The 20,201-nt window shown below is 36.3% G+C and overlaps 1 long non-coding RNA gene across 2 annotated transcripts in view; it reads left to right on the forward strand.

Annotated features, from left to right (window-relative positions):
- LOC123575201 (uncharacterized) overlaps window positions 1-18,048 on the forward strand; it is a 273,494-nt gene extending 255,446 nt beyond the window's left edge. For both annotated transcript variants that reach the window (XR_010577290.2, XR_006700239.2), the window contains 2 exons: window positions 15,395-15,463; window positions 17,471-18,048. This is a non-coding gene — a long non-coding RNA (uncharacterized lncRNA). The remainder of the gene's footprint in view (window positions 1-15,394; window positions 15,464-17,470) is intronic.
- Window positions 18,049-20,201: the final 2,153 nt, after the last annotated feature.

Here is a 20,201-nt window from a genome sequence, read left to right on the forward strand (position 1 = left end):
CATCTATCAATCAAGCTCCTGGGTGACATTAATGTAGCCTGCACGTGCACTGCAAAACTTCACTGAAACTAGGGTTGATTTTCCTCCATCTTCTGTATTAGAAAAGAAAATAATTTCCACTTTATTTTTCTTATTTCATGGTTCAGTAATTATGTACCAGAGCAATTCAGATATTTAAATCAAATCATATTGCCTAAAATTTTGTAGATTTCAAATTTTGACCAGGCCAGTGACTCTTTGCTGCCTGAAATTCCTCATTTTTCAATTTTTTCAGTAATATAGCTGCCCATCAAGCTTATAGTGTTAAAATAGTTTAAATTTATAATCAGTTCATATATCAGCTGCAAAAGCATGTTCAGTATTATTATTCTGTGCCAAGTCTGTAAATAAATAAACAGCACTGCAAACACTTCAAACCTGTTTATTCACTTTGGGGAGCTTTTCTTTGGTTCAAGTCTCAGGGGATTTTGGCTTTGGCTTTTATGCGAAAGGCTTATATACTCCTATGTCTCTTCCACTACCCCGAAAATTTTCAGTTTACATTGTTCAATTTGTCTTTTAGATTACCTCAAAAAGTCAAAAAATTGACAGAATATACAAAAAGAGAATCTGTGGGTGGCTGTTGTCCGCAGTGATTGAGTGAGAAAATTGCCTGGGTCCTGGATCAATGAGGGGCATTTGAGAGAATGGATCAAGGGGAAGACTTTGAGTACAGAGTCCCCAGGAGGCAGCTAATGTGTCATGTCCTAAAATCTAATTCATGAGAAATAATTTTTATTTCAAATGAGAAGATCAATGCCTAGGGAAGAAAATGTCACATTCAGTTTATTACTGTCTCTAAAATAATAGTATAACCTGAATCTCCATTGCTACACCATGTAAAAAAAAAAAAAAAAGAATAAATGAAATCCAACCGTGTTAGCTTCACCCATTCTAAACAAAATAAAACTGCAGTTTTAGGAACCATTTCAAGTTATTTGAAAACTTTCATTTCCTAAGTCTATGCAGTTTAAATTCAGAGAACTGCATTTGAGCTCAACATACCTTTGAGGGAAAGAAAAACATGAATATCAAATAACACTATACAGAAAGCATTTCAAGGCAATCTCTTTGATGTAGATGAAATATCCCAGCCTCAGTGGCCCCACTATTTTTCTAATGCAACAAGACATCAGGAATTTAATTAAAATTTAAAGATTTATAAAATCCATTCCTCTCTTGGGTAATATACACACAGACACTATATAGGGTTTTTCTTCCTCTCTCCACTTGATTTCTACTGTGAGTTGCTTTAGTTGGGAAGTCCTTCCCTAACAAAGAAAACATTACTAGGTTGCCAGCTATCAGTTCTATATCATTAACCTCTGAAGGTCACATTTTGTAATGCATGTTATAAGAGAATGATTAGGACTTCTATTGTTAACTTTGACAGAGTAGCTGGTTAGGTTATCAACCTATTAAACAACCTATCAATGCTGTCACCAAGAGAAAGGAAAAATGCTGAATAAAATATAAATAAACAAGCAAAAAACCCAGTTGTTTGAAGGCACCGGAGGACAACGAAGGACACCAGGCCTTGTAGGACTAAGTCCAGAAAGTGCATTGAGTGATACTTACTCTACTTTTCTATTTAATAGATTTACTGATTCCTAAGCACACAGATCATGGTGGCTGAGCAGAAAGTAGCTCAGCATTTGATAGTCTCGGTGACCTTGGAGGCAAATAATGGGAGTTCAAAGTTGTAAAGGCAGCCAGGATTTGAGGGACCAAAATTCTGTACAAAATTGGATCCTGGAGAATTAAGTCCATCATTTTACAACTGCTTTCTCCCTTGAAGCATTCACCAGTTCCTACACTTCATGGGATGGGAGGACAAAATTAGGTAGAGGGTAGCCGTGAAGGGGCAAAGCCCAGAGCAGAGCTTCAGGTCATCTCATGGGAACAAGGACACAAAAGTTTGAGTTTATAGCTTGCCAAAAAGAGAATTTCTAGTAATCGCTCCAGACTTTCAGTGGATACCCTTGAAAGGATAAACTCTGGGAAAACCAAAATGGACAAAACCTGACAATGGACGGACTCCGTCTTGAGTCATCTCAATCAATAGATCAATCCATGCCCTACAACTCCTGACTGCCTAACAGAAGACAATTCAGTCCTTTCTGTAGAAAGATCATGTCATAGAGTCCCTGAAATGTTGCATAATGTCCAACACTCAAGCAAAAATTTTACGTGTCAGGAAATGTCCGAAAGACCAAAACCAAGATCAGGAAAATCTATTAGGAATAGACCTACATGTGATCTAGATATTAAAGTTTAGGATTCAGACCTGGCAATAGCAGTGACAAATATGTTCCAAAGATAAACTATACAATGAAGACTAGCCAGAGAATTGGGATCCATAAAAAAAGTCAAATGGTCATTATTCTATGTTGGAAGAGCACATTAACTGAAATTAATAAGAGATGAATTTAAGAGGAAATTTGACTCAGCAGAAAAGGTATTTGGTAAAGCAGAAGGTAGGTCAAGAGGAAATACTCAAACTAAAGGACACATAACAAAGGAATGAAAAATACAGAATGTAATAGACATGTAAGACATAAGTACAAATCGAAAGTAGGTGTAACTGGAGAGGAGAGAAGGACACAGCAAAATGAGAGGAAATACTAGATAATTCTTCCAAAATGTGAAAGATTCAAACCACTGATTTAGTAAGTTCTATAAAACGGCAGTGGGATAAATCAAATAAATCCACATATAGGCATATCATGGTAAACTGCTAAAGATCAAAGAGAAAAGATTAATCTTTTCTTTTGCATGCAGAGGAAAATGATAAAACCTTCCAAGGAAGAACAATAAGATCAAGGGCTGATTTTCCCGCAGAATTAAAAGAAGACAAATGACAATGGAATTATATCACTAAAATGCTAAAATAATACAACTGTCAATCATGCATTCTTTGCTTTGTCAAAGGATTCTTAAAAATAGAGGTAAAGTGAAGATTTTTTGACAATTAAAAAAAGGAGAAAATTCATTGTCATTAAGCCTTTAAAAGAAATAATAAAGCACATTATTTAGGCAAATGAAAGATAAAAAAATAAAGATAAGTCAATTAAAAGACTAATATTTTCAGATTGGATAATAATACAAGACCCAACTATATGATGCTTGTCACATAAATATAAAAACATAGAACAGTTGAAAATAAAAGGATGGATAAATCGTAAAAAATAACCAAGAGAAGGCTGTTAAAACCATACTAATAGGCAAAACTGGCTTTAATGAAAGCGATAATACTAGAGATAAATACATTCTATAATAATAAAAGGGTCAATATATTGGAAAGACATAACATTTCATAATTGGTAGGCTTCTTATAGCATAGTCTAAAAAATATATATATGTATTATATATTGTATACATATACACTGATAAATATACATACTTTTATATACACACATACATATTTGCTATATACGTATGTATATAAAAGTATGTGTGTACATATATATGTGTGTGTGTATATATGTATATCTCCAGCAGAACTAAAAGGAAAAAAATCTGCAACCATAATGGAATGCTTTAACACATTCTTCTCAGTTACAAACAAAAGGAGCAAGATCCATGGAGAATTTGAACAGGTAATTAACAAACCTGACCTAAATGTATATACAGAACATTCTGCCCCAGGTTTCTGAGCACTCTGTATTTTGAAGTACATGTGGACCACTTATTAATAAAGGACCATAAAACAAATTTCAACAAATTACACAGAATTTGGATTTGAGTTCTGGCCATATTAGGTGTGAATTGGAATAATTAAATGATTCCTAGGAAATTCCTACATACTTATTCATTAATTAATACTTATTAATATTAAGGAATTTCTTTGTAAATAACCTGTGGGTTCAAAAAGATATTACAATAAAAACAAGGACATGTTTTAGACTGAAGGGTAATACTAACATGATACATAAAATCTTGTGAGATTCAGACACAACTGTGGTTAAAGAAGAAATTATAGTCTTTAATTCATATATTAAGAATGAAGACTGAAAGACAATGATATAAGCATCCATCTCAAGAAGATAGAAAAACAACACATTATTTTTGAAACAGATAAAAGAATTCATAAAAGGTATAAAACAATGAAATAAAAAATTCTGTATAATAGAAAAATTCAACAAAGCTAAAGCTGATTTTTTAAAATATGAACAAAATTGATAAATTTCTGGTACGATTGATTAAAAGAAAAGGCCAAGGCACAAATAATCAATGCTAGAAATGAAAAAGAAAAAAAAAAACAGACATTACTACAGAACCTAAAGAAATTAAAAATATAAAACAAGAAATTATTAACGGCTTTGTGCCAATAAAGTTGAACATCTAAAAAAAAAAAAATTGGATAAAACAAAACTTGCCAAAGAACACCAAGAATAAATTGAAAATCTAAATAATACTATATATACTAAATAATTTTAAGTTAAATTCTTCCCCTCAAGACAAAAATGAAAAAAACAAAACAACGAAAATCTAATATAACACTCCAGACCTAAACTGATTCATTAGTAAAATATTTCAGATATTTAAGAATGAAATAATTTTATACACTTTTTTGAAAGAATAGAACAAAGAGAATTAATCCCAGCTATGAAGCAAGTCTTATCTTGACACCAAAACTTGACAAGGATATGATAAGAAATTCAAATTGTGGATCAATCTTTCTCATAAACATAGATACAATAATCTTAAACAAAATGCTAGTAAATTTAACTATATTTAATGAGTATAATTCATCAGGAGTAAGTTGGAATTATTCCAATTATGAAACTTTGGTTTACCATTAGAAAATCAATTAATATAATACACTATCTTGTTGAGACAAATGAGAAAAAAATAATCATTTCAATTTATTTATACAAAGCATTTGATAAAATGTAACATCTATTCATGATAAACACTTTCAGCAACCTAGGACTGGGAACTTAGGACTTACAAAAAATTACATATAGAAATATCATATTTAATGATATTAGATTAAAAACATTTTCTTCAAGACCAGTACTAAGATTTAAGCCAATGCAATAAGGCAAAAAAGTTAAAAGTTATTATGATTAGAAAGGAAGAAATAAAATTTATTTTTCTCAGAAGGTATGATTATATATTTAGGGGAAAAAACATTAAAATCTGTAGGTAACTGATTAAATTAATATGTAAATTTAGCATGAACTACAGGGTCCATACAGAAAAATCAGTAGTATTTCTATATATGAGGTTGGTGCAAAAGTAATTGCAGTTTATACTAGCCATACTTATAAAATAAAAACTAAAAAATGTATACCATTTACAATAATGTCTACTTTAGTTTGGGCTGCTATCACAAATTACCATAGACTAGTTGGCTTAAACAATGAACATGTATTTCTCACAGTTCTGGAGGCTGGAAGATTGAGATCAGGATGCCAGCCTGGTTCCATTCTAGTGTGGGCCCTCTCCCGGGATGCAGACAGCCAGCTTTTCTTCATATCCTCACATGGTGGAAAGAAAGCTAGAGATCTCTCTGGAGTCTCTTTTATAAGGGCATTAATCCTATATAAATGAGGGCTCCACCCTCATGACCTATTCACCTCCTAAGGCTCCCATCTCCCAGTACCATCGCCCTGGGGATTTCAACATTCAAATTTTCGGGAGACACAACCATTCAGTCGACAACAACATCAAGATAAAAATAATTGAAATAGACTTGAAGCAAGTCCATTTACATAACCAACCTGGAGGACATCCAGGCACTATTTGCTAAAGCTCAGATAGCAGGCACACCCTTAAACCCATAATTCTATTAATATTTTTTTGTAAATACCCCACCAAAACTTGTGCAGAAGAATGTCCACAGCATTATTATTTATAATAGCTTTGTGACCTCCGAAGATTTTCTCCTGGACTATTCCAGGAATCAGAAAAGAAGACACCATCTTTCAAATGCAATTGACCAAAATCTTAGTATACTGGCTAATTAGGCTTTGAGGGGTGGAAATGGTGAAAAAGTAGAGGTACTTCTTGTTTTTCTGTCCTTAAAGATGGAATATTGTTTGCCTAGAAACAAAAGGGGAAATCAGCCTGACTGAAATACAGTTTGTATTCCACGTCATAGTAACCACTATTAAGGAGAAAAAACAGTTTTTTAGTTTTCAGTCATTTGGTATCTTTGTATTTCATACTCTTTTGAACTTTACAGCATTAGAACCTCCATTTAAGTAATACTATGTTTCCAGCTAAGGATGCATGGTCCTTTGGAAACCCTTTCAGTACGATTATAATCTTGATTACCTTAATATGAAAGTAACAAAACCCAGATGGCAACACATACCCTGTTAAAAATAAAAACGATGGACCGGGCGCGGTGGCTCACACCTGTAATCCCAGCACTTTTGGGAGGCCGAGGTGGGCGGATCACGAGGTCAGGAGATGAGATCATCCTGGCGAACACAGTGAAACCCCGTCTCTACTAAAAATAAAAAATAAAATTAAAAAAAATATATCAGGGCATGGTGGCAGGCGCCTGTAGTCCCAGATACTCAGGAAGCTGAGGCGGGAGAATGGCGTGAATCCGGGAGGTAGAGCTTGCAGTGAGCCGAGATTGCACCACTGCACTCCAGCCTGGGCTACAGAGCTAGCTCCGTCTCAAAAATAAATAAATAAAAATAAATAAATAAATGAAAACGATGTATTGCTCTGTAAAGATAATCAGGCAAATTTAAAGCAGACTAAGATATAAAGAAAAGATTTTGCATTTATTGGTAATGTTATAGCTCTTTTGTGCTACAAATGAAGTATTTGCAAAGTCATAGCTTTTCAAGTTTTCAGTTTGACAAGTTGCTTTCTCACTTGTGGAAGGTAAGCACAATTTCCTATTAGTGTGCTTATGATTTTCTATGAATATTTTACTAATGGGACATGAACTTGGAAACTGATTAGGAGTGTGTTATTGTTGCTTCTGTTACTGGTTTTGTCGTTATTAGTACAATTTGCTTTTTAAAAATAAGTCATAGTTTTCCTGGTCTCAGAGATTAAGTTATGGCTGCTTGAGTTTTTTCCCAGACAAAGACACAGAACAATGATTAAATAAACACATCGAGTTCCCATTATCAGAGTTATTCTGTAATTTCCTCCTGCTGACTTGAAAAAGTCATTTAGGCTGCATTCAGATGAAATGAGGAGAAATGAGATACAATGAAAATTCATTCTATCCCGCCTGCCATAGACTCTTGATAGAAACTCAACTCTTAACTTACTTAATGAATTTCAGCTAATGAAATACTTGTTGTCTGTTTGACTAAATATCAGAATAAACATTAGGTGTCAGCTTGGTTAACCATACACTAAATTATAATGGTTTATTCGTTTTCAGATTTTTATGTACATGATCACTTTTACGTACATAAGCTCATTATACTGTGAGATTAAGGAAAGAGACCCTATCTTATACATTTTTATTTCCTTAATACCTAACAATTTCTTCCCTTCCTAAAAATAAACAGTCTCCTGAATTTCTAACATAATGATTTTGCCTGTTCGTGAACTTTACCTAATTGAAATCATATGGTATATACTGGTTTGTCTCTAGTTTTTGTCAATATCATGTTTATGAGATTCATCCATGTTGTTTTACATACCAGGAATTTGTTCATTTTTATCACTGTTGTGTTGCTTTCTGTTATATGAAGATATAAATGTTTATACATACACTAAACTAATGATGGACATTTTGGTAATTAGCTATTATAAGTTACAATGGCATGAACATTTCTATACATGTTTCTTGGCATAAGTATGGACAAATTTTTATTCAGTATGTATCTAAGAGACAAGAATTGTTAGATAATAGGTTATATTCATGTTCAAATCTTCAAGTGGCACTACATATTTCCAAGATATACCAATTCATGCTCCTATCAGCAGGGAATTAGAGTTCCTTTTGTTCCATATCTTTGCTATTCCTTGGTCTTGTCAGAGTTTTTAACTTCAGCTGCTCTGATGAGTTTATGAAGGTATCGCATAGAGGTTTTCATCCGCGTTTCTCTGATGACTAATGAGGTTGAGCATCTCTTTATATGTTTATTGGCCATTTTGATATTCTCTTTTGTGAAATGCTTACTCAAGTCTCTGGCTCATTTTTTCTTTTAGGCTCTGCTCCTTTCCTTATTTAGTTGTCATTATAATATATTTTGGATATTAACTCTTTATTGGTTGTATTACAAATAACTCCTCTAAGTTTTTAAGCTTTTCTCCTCAGTCGGAGAGAGACATTTTTGATAGCCAATGTTTTTAATTTTAACGCAGCCCAATATGTATAAAGAAATAGTTTCCCACTGCAAGTCGTGAAGATGTTTTTCTAAATTGTATTATAGAAGCTCTGTTGCTGTTGCACATTTGTATCAATAATCCATCTAAGATTGATATTTTTATTATGGTTTAAAGGAGAGGTAAATTTTCGTTTTTTTCCATGTGGCTACCTAACTGACTCATCATTGAATGAATATGCCATTCTTTCTTCATTACTCTTTGTGTGTCAAAGTCAAGTGTCCATGTGCAAGTGAAGTGAATCTGTTTCTGGGTGTTCTTTTTTTTTTTTTTTTATGAGACAGAGTCTTGCTCTGTCACCCAGGCTGGAGTGCAGTGGCACGATCTGGGCTCACTGCAAGCTCCGCCTCCCAGGTTCACGCCATTCTTCTGCCTCAGCCTCCCAAGTAGCTAGGACTACAGGCGCCCGCCACCACACCTGGCTAATTTTTTGTATTTTTAGTAGAGACGAGGTTTCACCATGTTAGCCAGGATGGTCTCGATCTCCTGACCTCGTGGTCCGCCTGCCTCGGCCTCCCAAAGTGCTGGGATTACAGGCGTGAGCCACCACGCCTGGCCTGTTTCTGGGTTTTCTACTCCATTCCCCTGATCTCTTTTTCTGCACCAATATGGCCAGTCACAGTTACTGTAGCCTCATAATATATTTTGGAATGTGATAGAGCACATTCTCCTACTTTGTTCCTCTTATTGGAGTTTATCTTGTCTATACTTGTCGCTTATCTTCTCCACATATATTTCACAGCTAACATCTCAGTTTTCAAAAAATATCTGCTGGAATTTGATTGTAATTGCTTTAAATCTATGAATCAATTTGGGGAGAATTAAAATTCCTTAAAATACTCACTCTTCCAAATTATAGACATAGTATAACCACTTTTTCAAAAATTTTATTAGTTTTCTTTGCAGAAATTGGGTATATCTTTTACTAGATATATTCCTATATTTTTTTAGTACTATTGTATATAGTGTGTTTGAAAGTATTTTATTTTCTAATTATTTGTGGCAGAGAGATGGAAATACATTGATTTTACATACTAATCAGTGTCCAGCAAACCTTGCTAAACTTATTCATTAATTTTGGAGTTTATCTAAAGACTCTTTGGGGCTTTATACATACAAATTATGTGATCTGTAAATAATGACAATTTTTCTTCCTTTCCAATCCTTATATTTTAGATATTTATGTTTGTTGACATACTGCAGTGGTATCTAGAGTAAAATGTTAATTAGAAGTAGTGATAGCAAGCTTTCTTACTTTAACATTTCACCATTCAGTGTCAAGTAACATTTTTGTATATTGTTTTTATTATCAGTTACCTACTAAAAACTCTGATTAATAATTTTCATTATGAATAGATGTTGAACTTTGTCAGATGTTTTCTGCAATGATTGAGTTGCTCATATGATTTTTCTTTATTCTCTTAAGATGATAAATTTATATTTATTGAGTTTTCAAATGTTAACCTTCCATGCTTGTCATGCTAAGCTTTGATCATGATGTATTATTTTTAATTAATTTTTTGATTCAGTTTAATAATATTTTATTTAATTATTTTTCATCTTTGTTCATGAATAAGATTGTATTACAGCAGGTAGCTAGTCAGGTATGAGCAGGGCAGGGAGGGCTCTCCATAACTCACACACCAAGAGTGTTGGGCAACCAACAGGTGATGGTCAGGTGGTGGTTAACTGTTTCTCTAAAGTAATAATTGGTCACAGCTGGCACCAGGGAACGGCAGGCGCCTAATAGATAGAAAACACCTGAAACTGATCAGCAGCTTCCCAATAAGATCCCGGAAGTATGCAAACATATAAAAACCTGAAGTCAAGAGGTCAGACTGTGCACTTGGTTTCTCCAGTTGCCTGCTTGCTTTGCCCTCTTGCAAGTTGTACTTTCCTTCTTTTCCTTCCTTTCCTTACTGTTCTAAAGCTTTTTAATAAACTTTCACTCCTGCACTGAAACTTGCCTTGGTATCTTCTCCTTTATACCTTTCAGTCAAATCCTTTCTTCTGAGGATACAAAGACTGAAGTTGCTACAAACCCATATGGATACACCTCCAGTAACTTGGGATGACTTAGATCTCTGCCACTACTAACAATTGGTCTATACTTTTTCTTTGTTGTAGTGTTCTTGTAAGGATTTGAACACATAAAATGTGTTCAGGATTATTGTCCCTTTTAAAATATTAAGTAGATGATTGTGTAAGATTGGCTACAAATTCTTTCATAACTGAGAATAATTCACCTGTGTAGTGACTTCATCTGGGACTTTGTGCAAAATTTTAAATTATAGATTCTTTTTCTTTAGGAAAATTTAGATATACTGTTCCTTCTTGTCTAGTTTTAGTAAATTGTCCTTATTTTATGTAAAATTTCAAATACATGTGAATAAATTTGTTCATAAGATCCACTTCTTATCTTTTGTAAGACCTGTATTTATGTCTCCTTTCTCATCATTGAGATTTAATTGTTCGTGGCTTCTCCTTTTTTTTCAATGATCATGCTTGCTAGGGATTTATTAATTGTATTCTTTTAAAATAATCTTTTTTGAACTTTTTAAATCAATTCTATTTTGTTTGCTTTTTATTATATTAATTTCTAGCTTTTTCTTTATTATTCATTTTATTCTCATTCCTTTGGCTTTGTTATTTTCTAACTTCTTAATTTAGTTCATTGATCTTCAATCTTTTCTAGTATACGTATTTAAGGGAATAAATTTCTCTCAAAGTATTTCCCATTTTTCAGATGTTTTATTTTTATTTTTATTTTTTTGGAGATGAAGTCTCACTCTTGTCCCCCAGGCTGGAGTGCAGTGTACAATCTCAGCTAACTACAACCTCCGCCTCCCGGGTTCAAGTGATTCTCTTGCCTCAGCCTCCCAAGTAGCTGGGATTACAGGTGCCTGCCACCTTGCCCAGCTAATTTTTGTATTTTTAGTAGAGACAGGGTTTCACCATGTTAGACAGGCTGGTCTTGAACTCCTGACCTCAGGTGATCCGCCCGCCTCAGCCACCCAAAGTGCTGGGATTACAGGTGTGAGCCACCGCGCTCAGCCTTAGATGTTGTATTTTCATCATCATTCAGCTTAAGATACTTCATTATAAACTATTGTTTTGTTTTCTTCTTTGATCCATGGGATACTTTGAAGTGTATTGCTTAATTTCAAACATACTGATTTTCTAGGTCTCATTTTGTTATTGACTTTTTGCTAAATTGTACTGCAGTCAGAAAACATATATTTTGCATGACCTTATTCAATTGAAATTTGTTGATGTTTCCTTTATGGCCCATCATATAGTAACTTTTTAAATGAGAGAGCCTGTAAATAATGTGTTTTCTGCAATTCCTGGGTGTATATGCCAATCTATATATGCCAATTTCTTATTTGTGCATTTTAAATCTTCTATATCCTTACAGTTTGTTTTGTCTGCTTATATTGGTAGTGAGAAACATATTGAAAGATCCCACTATAATTTTCTTAGAATTCTTTAGTTTATTCATGTACTCATTCATTCAACAAACAATTATTCTGGGCCTATCAAATTTTAGAAAATATAGCCTATGAATTGCATTGAGGAAGTTTTTAGTAATTAAGGAAAGTAGTTAGGCTTTTATAAATTTTAAGGCAATGTTATTAGTTGTATAAAAATTTAGGATTATTGTATCTTTCTATTGAGATAATAATGCTTTTCCTTTTATTTTAATAAAGTGTTTAATATTATCTTTTTTGAATATTTCATGGTTTATAGTCTACTTTGTCTGATGTTGATATAGTTACACAATTTTCCTTTGGCTAGTGTTTGCATTCTATGTATTATTTTTTCATTCTTGTAACTTATTTTCCTGTAAGGATTCCAAACATGCTCATTTTTGGAATCATCTTGGATCTGCGATGTGGATTATTATGAAAAATAATAACATTTTTACAGTACTTAATATGTTAGGCTCTAGCACATACATATTAATTCACTTAATCTGTACAATCATCCTATGAAAGCAATGATTATGTATTCATTTATTTAATTCATATATTAATTCACTTAATCTGCTTGATGAGTCTACAAAATCAAATTATTATTATCATTATTATCATTGTTTTACAAATGGAGAAACTGATGCTCAAAGAGGAAAAAAAAACTTGCTCAAAATTATAGAGCTGATGAGAGGCAGAGACAGTTTGGAAATAGCAATCTAGCTTTGGAATCTGTTCTTTTACTTACTATCCTGTGCTACCACTTAAAAAAATTGAGAGCCCAAAAATGTAGTAGAGGGATTTATGATTCATGGACTTGCCACCAGTACAATCACTTAGGCCCCATGCCCAGAAGGGTGCCCTGTGTTTGGGGTTTAATGCCTTGCAGTGGCCATCTTGAAATCCTGCACAATTTTGTCTTTGTGATAAAATCTGTGTTTTGTGAGTGAAGATGGATGGGATAATGCAGCACACCCTGTGGACTTGGAACCTCCTTACCTCCCTTGGATGGGCTCTCAGCCATCTTTTCCCCTAACTCCATGTAGCAATCACTGTGGCCTCTCCACCAGGTCGGGGACTCGGCACAGGGAAAGTGGGATCAGGCCTTGTGCTCTGAGTCATGGGATGGGCCCAGCAGCTGTGGGGGTCTATACACACCCTTTGAGTACCCCTTGCTCAAGCAGCATATTAAATCGCAAACAGAAAACACTATGAATAGGAAATATAAAACAGGTGAAGAGGGACCATGAAAGAAAAGTTTCTGTCCCCTTCTTCCCTGCTTTCTGGGAAAGGGCCTCACATTTTCACTGGGCTTGTAAATTATGTCACTGGACCTAGTAGATGCTAGTTGGTACGTTGTTTGCTGAGACCACACTTTCATTGTCTTTATCTTTTATATCTTAAACATCTTTTAGGTACATTTGTCTATCTAGTATTTGAAACACACAACCTTTCCATAGCCCTTACATACAATTACACTTTGCTGTGGATGTTTACAGTTTACTGAGCATGATTACATTCATTGATCCACTTCTCCTCCTGAGTCCCCAGGTGACATGGGGGAAATATTATCATCCCTGCTTTGCCAAGGAATAAGTGGGTTATTCAAGGTTTCACACTGAATACATGGCTGAACTGGGGCTTGAATATTGGTGTTCTAAATACAAAATAGTTTCCTTCCCACTAAATCACAAGTTAGTTTTAAGAAGGCATCTTTTTTGGATCTCAAAGAGGACAATTTCACATCCAATATTGGCTATGGAATTCCCATATTGCAACTTTAGTATAGCTACTTATTAAGCACAAGCTTCTACTAACATATTTTATTCACATGGCCCTTTGGAGCCAGTTTTACAATGTTTTCAGTCACAAGCAAAGAAACAAGTAGCTGAAAGCGGGCAATTAGGATTGTACTGAGAGTTTTGGAAGTGGGTGGAATGTCCTTAAAATCCGAACATCTGGTTGTTATACTTGGTGAGCAATAAATGATTAAAGTGTTGCTGACACCAGTTAGCAGAAATGTATTCCAAAGCTTTGGTTTATGTGGGTTTTGTTTTTAAAAGGGCCAATGATAAAAATATAATCATTCCAAATGTGACTAACACACACGATTTGCCTCCCCCTTTTCAATTCATCCTATTTAGTATTCTATAAAGTATATTAAAATGATTGGTGAAATGGTGTTCACAATGATTGCTATGTCTACAACCCCTCTAAAGCACAAATGCTCCTGAATTTACAATGGTGTTATGTCCAGAAAAAACCATAGTAAGTTGCAAGTTGAAAATATTGTAAGACAAAAATGCAATTAATATAGCTAACCTACCTTACACGTGCTCAAATCACTTCCTTAGCCTGTGGTTGGGCAAGGTCATCTAGCAACACCACATGCTAGAGGCTCGATGGTTCACCCTCATGATTGCAGGGCTGACTGCTTGCTGTGGCTCTGTCCCTGCCTACCATTGCGAGAGAGTATGGTACCGTGTATCACTAGCCTGGGAAAAGATCAAAATTCAAAGTATAATTTCTACTAAATGTGTATCACTTTTGCCCCATCATAAAGTCAAACCATCATAAGTGGATCCTAAGTTGGGGACTGTCTGTAAATTCGAGGATTCTTCTACATGAAATCACTTTGAGGCTTTCCAGATGCAACACAGAGAACACAGTGTTGAGATAACTTTTATTTTTGTGGTGCCATCTCTTTAATAGTTACGTACACTTGGAAATTCAATTCACTTATTACTTGTAGGCACCAGTGGCATCGGGAGGCAAATTATTAAAAAATAAAAATTTCACATTAAAAAAATGCTAGCCAGTTGCAGTGACTCACACCTGTAATCCCAGCACTTTGGGAGGCCAAAGCGGGCTGATCACCAGAGGTCAGGAGTTTGAGACCAGCCTGGTGAAACCCTTTGTCTACTAAAAATAGAAAAATTAGCCAGGCGTGGTGGCAGGTGCCTGTGGTCTCACCCACTCGGGAGGCTGAGGCAGGAGAATCACTTGAACCCAGGAGGTGGAGGTTGCAGAGTCGAGACCGTGCCACTGCACTCGAGCCTGAGTGACAAAGTGAGACTCTGTCTTAAAAAAATAAAATAAAATAAAAATAATGGTGAAAGCAAATAATGGGGTAGTCTGAATCCAAAATTATTCTTTCCTGAATTTCCTATTTATTTCAGAGCATAAACAAAAGCTGTTGGGTGCTGTTTATGCTGTTTCCTCATCTCATTGGGAATGTTGATAGAACTGTCCTGCCTGATGGAATAACCGCATAAAGTGAAACTCTCACGAAGGCTCTTGAATATTACCTTCTTGTTAAGTGGAAAATTTGGGACACTGGATCTAAACAAAATAATACAAAACATGTTGAGTTTTGCCCAAAAAGTAGAGTGGAAAATGGAAGTAAAGGAAGGACAAAGACAGTTCCTTGAAGTATATAACAAAATGCTCAGAAGTTGAACCAATTGATCTGTGGAGCACAGAGGAAAGTTTTGAAGCTAGAATCATAAAATGTTACTGGAAATCTAGAGGTGGTAAAGTAGGACGGTTTGGTTGTCTTGCAGGATTCTAGACATTGGAATAGAAAAGACTCGTGTGTGGGAAGAAAGTTGAGAGACAGTCCAGTGGTCTCAGTAAGTCTGATTTTGTTTGATTGCTTATTTCTCTCTTATTTTATTTTATTTATTTATGAATAAAGTCTCTTAAATAAGTAAATAATAAATAAATAAATAAATAAATAAATAAATAAATAAAGTCTCTTAGGAAACAGAATTGGTGTGGAATCAAGGTCAGTCTGTTGTTAGGTTAAAGTAAACTCAGTTCATAGCAGAAGAGTCCTTCGGATAATTCATTTAATGCCTTTATCAGGATCAAGAGTTTCTGTGGCCAATAGCTGTGTACTGAAATAAAGAACCACACTCCACCCTTCCTGCTCCCACCACAGACACACACTGTGTGTACTTTTATTAAAGCTTATGAAAATGAATTTACAGAAAATCTTACAGGCAAAGTGAATGTGAGTGAAAAGCTCTCAAGTTGCTCAATTTCCAGCCTTGTTCAGGATGCCTGCAGAGGCCTTGTTATATGTCAGGTCTGCTCGAGGCCCCAGCTCTACCAGATGTCAGCTGGTCCTCCACGCAGACTGCCCTCCTCAACCAGGCCTCCGATAGGTGCTCTCCTGCCAGCCTATCCGTGGATCGAAGCTCAGAGCTGCTCCCACCGGCACATCCCTAGGCCTGGCTTGCCTACTCTGATGCTATGAGAGGTTCTGTTCATGCCTAGAACGCATATCCTCAGTAGAGAGAAGGGGGTTTTCTTTCACTTGCTTCCTTTTGTAAGTAAACTGCCTTTTGATTGTAATACACAGGTGAATTTACTCAGGTGGACAACAATGTCACTTTATTCCTCCAGCAGATTTCATCTTGCTCTCAAGGCCTTGCAGTGGCAACAGCGGGGGGATTTAAGCTTGCAGTTCCACATAAGCCAGTTTCTCCCAGTTGAAAGCACTCTCTTCAAATCGAAGTTTGACTCCCAGTCAGGATGATTTCTTTTCCCCCAGACAGCTTCCCTGCCCCTCCTCCTTCCCAGGAAGGGACCTGGGTACAGGGAGCTTCCATTTCCTGTGGCTGTAGGGGAGGGACCCATGGTGCCATGCTTTCTGGAAACTTGCTGTCCTCTGCAGCGTCCTGCAGGTCACTGGGTGCCCTGCACTGGTGCAGTTGAGGGTGCTGGCATCACTTCGAGTTTAGGCTACTCTACTGTTGTTGGCGGTGGCTGCCCATGCCTCCATCCACAGGGTCTCAGACTCATGCTGATTTGGGCCACTGGTTTGCTCAGGGGACATTTTCTCTGGCCAGTATACCCAGATATGTCCTCCTGCCAAGGGAGAGGCTACTCTGAATGACAGCCCACCTCCCCAGGCTGCACTGGGGAAGGAGGAAGTGGACCTCCATGTTCTCATAGGCTGGGTAACCCATCTGGGTGTTGGTCTTTGTCCCCCTCCTCACAGAAGGTTTCGTCCTGAGAGGTAATCAGGGCTGGCCGTCTGCATCCCCGTCTCCCCCTATATCACTCCAGGCTTCACTTCTGATGGGACCTGCCCAGTTCTTCCCTCACTGTCCTTCCCCGCTTGGGGCAATAAAGACAGAAGGGATGATTGAGGAACAGAAAAAGATGACTAAGATGGGGAAAATACTAACATACAGATGTTTCAAAAATATATTTCTTACTTGTTCTATTTACTTTTATTCTCTACTTTCTTATTGAATCAAGGGTGTTCTGCAGCCTCGATTTGAGAAATAGCTGGTGGAGTCTCTCTCCCTTTCTCACTTCCACCGTCTTCTTGCCCAGTTTGCCCTGTATTCTTCCCCTGTATACAAGCCCCGATCACGGTTAACTGCCTTCCAAAAGGACAAACTCAAAGAATCCAGCCAAATCCTCAAGGATCGCAGTGTTATCAACAGTCATCTGAGTTGAGAATATACACAATTATATACAGAATGTATTCTTTAATCTTCTTCTAACAAAGTTACATATAAAGGTGGGGTTATTTTTAAGGTCCTTCATAAAATGAAGAGAATGCTTCCAATTATGCCTAATTAAGCCCATACACGATTTGTTTTTTCTTCCTGATTCACTAGGCCTTGGGAGCAAGAAATCCAGTACCTAAGGGAAAGATGCTGCAGCTGCGTGTCTGGGATACTGAAGGAGCAATGACTGGATGGAGAGTCAGCTGAAGATTTTCTTCAACAAGAAAAATATTCTGTAGAGAAAGTATGAATGGATCATGTGAATAAGTAGGGAAAACACTGTTTAAAAGTTCAAGAGAACAGAATATTTTAAAATTGTATCTTAGAATCTGCCACTCATGTACACAGCTCAGATGTGCCCATTTCTCTCCAGCTTGCGCTAGTCTAAAACAGTCAGTGAAGAGCAGCACGTTTTTGGCCACATTGAGGACATATGCTGTGGAAGGTTGTGCCTTGGCCTTAGGGCCACAGAATTCTCAGTGCTAATCCCCGCTTGCCACTTAATAGCTGTGTGAGCTTTGATAAATCAAGGGATTTCAAATCACTTGATTTCTCTGTGCCCCAATTCCTTCTTCACCCTCTGCGGATCTTGTAAAAACTGAGTTAGCACACAGAATATCTAGCTAGTTCATTATATGGCAGCATATGGTACATATAGATACTCAATAAATATTAATTCCTTCCTTTTTTCCCCTCCTTTCAGTTGCTTCATTTACATAAAAATAATACATCTTCTTATATTTAAAAAGAAATAGTTCAAGACCAGCCTGGGCAACATAGTGAGACCCTGTCTCTACAAACTAAAAAAATTGACTGGGCATGGTGGTGTCCATCTGTCCCAGCCACTCAGGAGGCTGAGGTGAGAGGATCTTATGAGCCCAGGAGTTCGAGACCACAGTGAGTTATAATTGGGCCACTGCACTCCAGCCTGGGCAACAAAGCAAGAACTCACCAATAAAATAAAATAAAAATAAAATAAAATAAAATAAAATAATTTTAGGCTTTCCATTGATTTAGGTTGTTCTTCCTCAAATCAGGACTGATTGCTGTTGGTCTAGTTAATAAGACTAATTCTATTCTGAGACAGGGATGAGAAATTTGCTCTTAGCTTTGAACTCTGCCTCCAGAACTGCAACTCCAATATCAGGTCACTTACAGAATGAGCCCCTTGCTGATGTGTGAAGTGCTTTTCTATGTCTGTATTCTGGAAACAATGGAACCTGTAGTATTTGGAGATATCACAAAGAACTTGTGGCAGAGGTGGCTACTGTCTACCAAAGATTCATATTTTCCTTCTAACCGTGCAGAACGAGGTGGTTCCCAGCCAGCTCCGCACTTCACAGAAGTTTTTCCCACTTCTGTCTAGTGGCCTAGAGGGGCTGGGCCAATTGTCTTCAATGGCAGTGTCAGAGCAGAGTGCTCTCTGTCCCTTCAGGTGGATGTTGTGGCAAATCAAGGCACCCTATTCATACCTTTTTTCTTGTCTTGTCCAACATTGAATGTTGATGGTCAGGGTGACTTTGGAGACCATTTCTTGAAGATGGCCGAGTTTCCATCATACCTAAAGGTAAATAGGTTCCCTCTAGCAACCCACTGAGATTAATTAGCATCCTCTGTGATTCCAGTCCCCAGCCCCACCCCTGCTGCTGCCTGAAGGCAAGAACCAACCTTTATAGGGAGACCAATGGATGGGGAGTAGAGTCTGGTTCCAGGGAATCTGAGCTTGTGCAGCTGCTATGAGTCAAATGGTGTGGGGTGAAGGGTGCTGGACCAGGGGTGGACTACTCGATCCACTCACTTTATTGTAAAGCAGTTAGTTTGTAAAAAAAAAAAAAAAAAAAAAAAAAAAAAAAAATTTGACCTTGCAGTTTTCTTACATTGGTTTTAGGAGCTTGGGTAATGTGACTCTGCCCTGAGAGATGATCATTTTCCCAATTTCTGAGTCCTCTGGTGGAGAGCCACACCTAGACAAGGTTAATTTCTCCAGGACGGGCTGTTATATGTTACTTGACAATCAGGATTTAGAGTGAGGACTGTGAAAATTGTGCAGTTGTTTGTATAAAACTTCAGGTTGAAGAATCACTCAGCAAAACTAAACAACAACAACAAAAAATGAATTAAAAGAAAATCTGTTAGATGATATCTTGGTATTCAAGCTATCATCCCCTTAAAATAACTATCAACTTCTAAGTGGTAAATGGGAGATGAGTGGAAAATTCTAAAATGCCCTGTTTGCCAGCAGATTGTTTTCCATTCTTTTGTAGTATTTGGCATCTATAAACCTTAGTTCATGTTAGGCAATGCGCTTTTTCAGAAGAAGAAGAAGATGGCCAAGTTGCACCTAAAAGGCACCCTGTATGTTGAATCTCCACATCATGCTCCTCCACTGCAGTGAAGCCTCACAGTTGCTTTTGAAAAGTATGAGTTTCTACAGTGAGCAAACAAAATAATGCATAGTTCAAAGCACTTTGTAAACTATAAAGGATTATACAAATGTCAAGTATTATTATAACAGAACAATTTTGTCTTTTTCTTTGAAATGTTTTTTAAATCCCTGATAACATAAAGATGTGGGTCCATCATGTCATAATGTAAGAACTCTGTTCATTTCTCTGTAACTTAAGTTTGTAAATTTTCTTTTTGAATACCCCGAACTGCCCCCTCCCCTAAAAACACACACAGACACACACACACACACACACACACACACACACACACACACAAAAACACACAAAGCCCAAAGGGCTACGAAATACAAAAATTTAAAAAGTAATTCTGCTACTAAATACTAAAAATAAAAAATGATTATATTAAAACAACCTAACATTGCATAGCTTCCAAA

This window comes from Macaca fascicularis, chromosome 8 (assembly GCF_037993035.2).
Source record: "Macaca fascicularis isolate 582-1 chromosome 8, T2T-MFA8v1.1".
Lineage (NCBI taxonomy): Eukaryota > Metazoa > Chordata > Mammalia > Primates > Cercopithecidae > Macaca > Macaca fascicularis.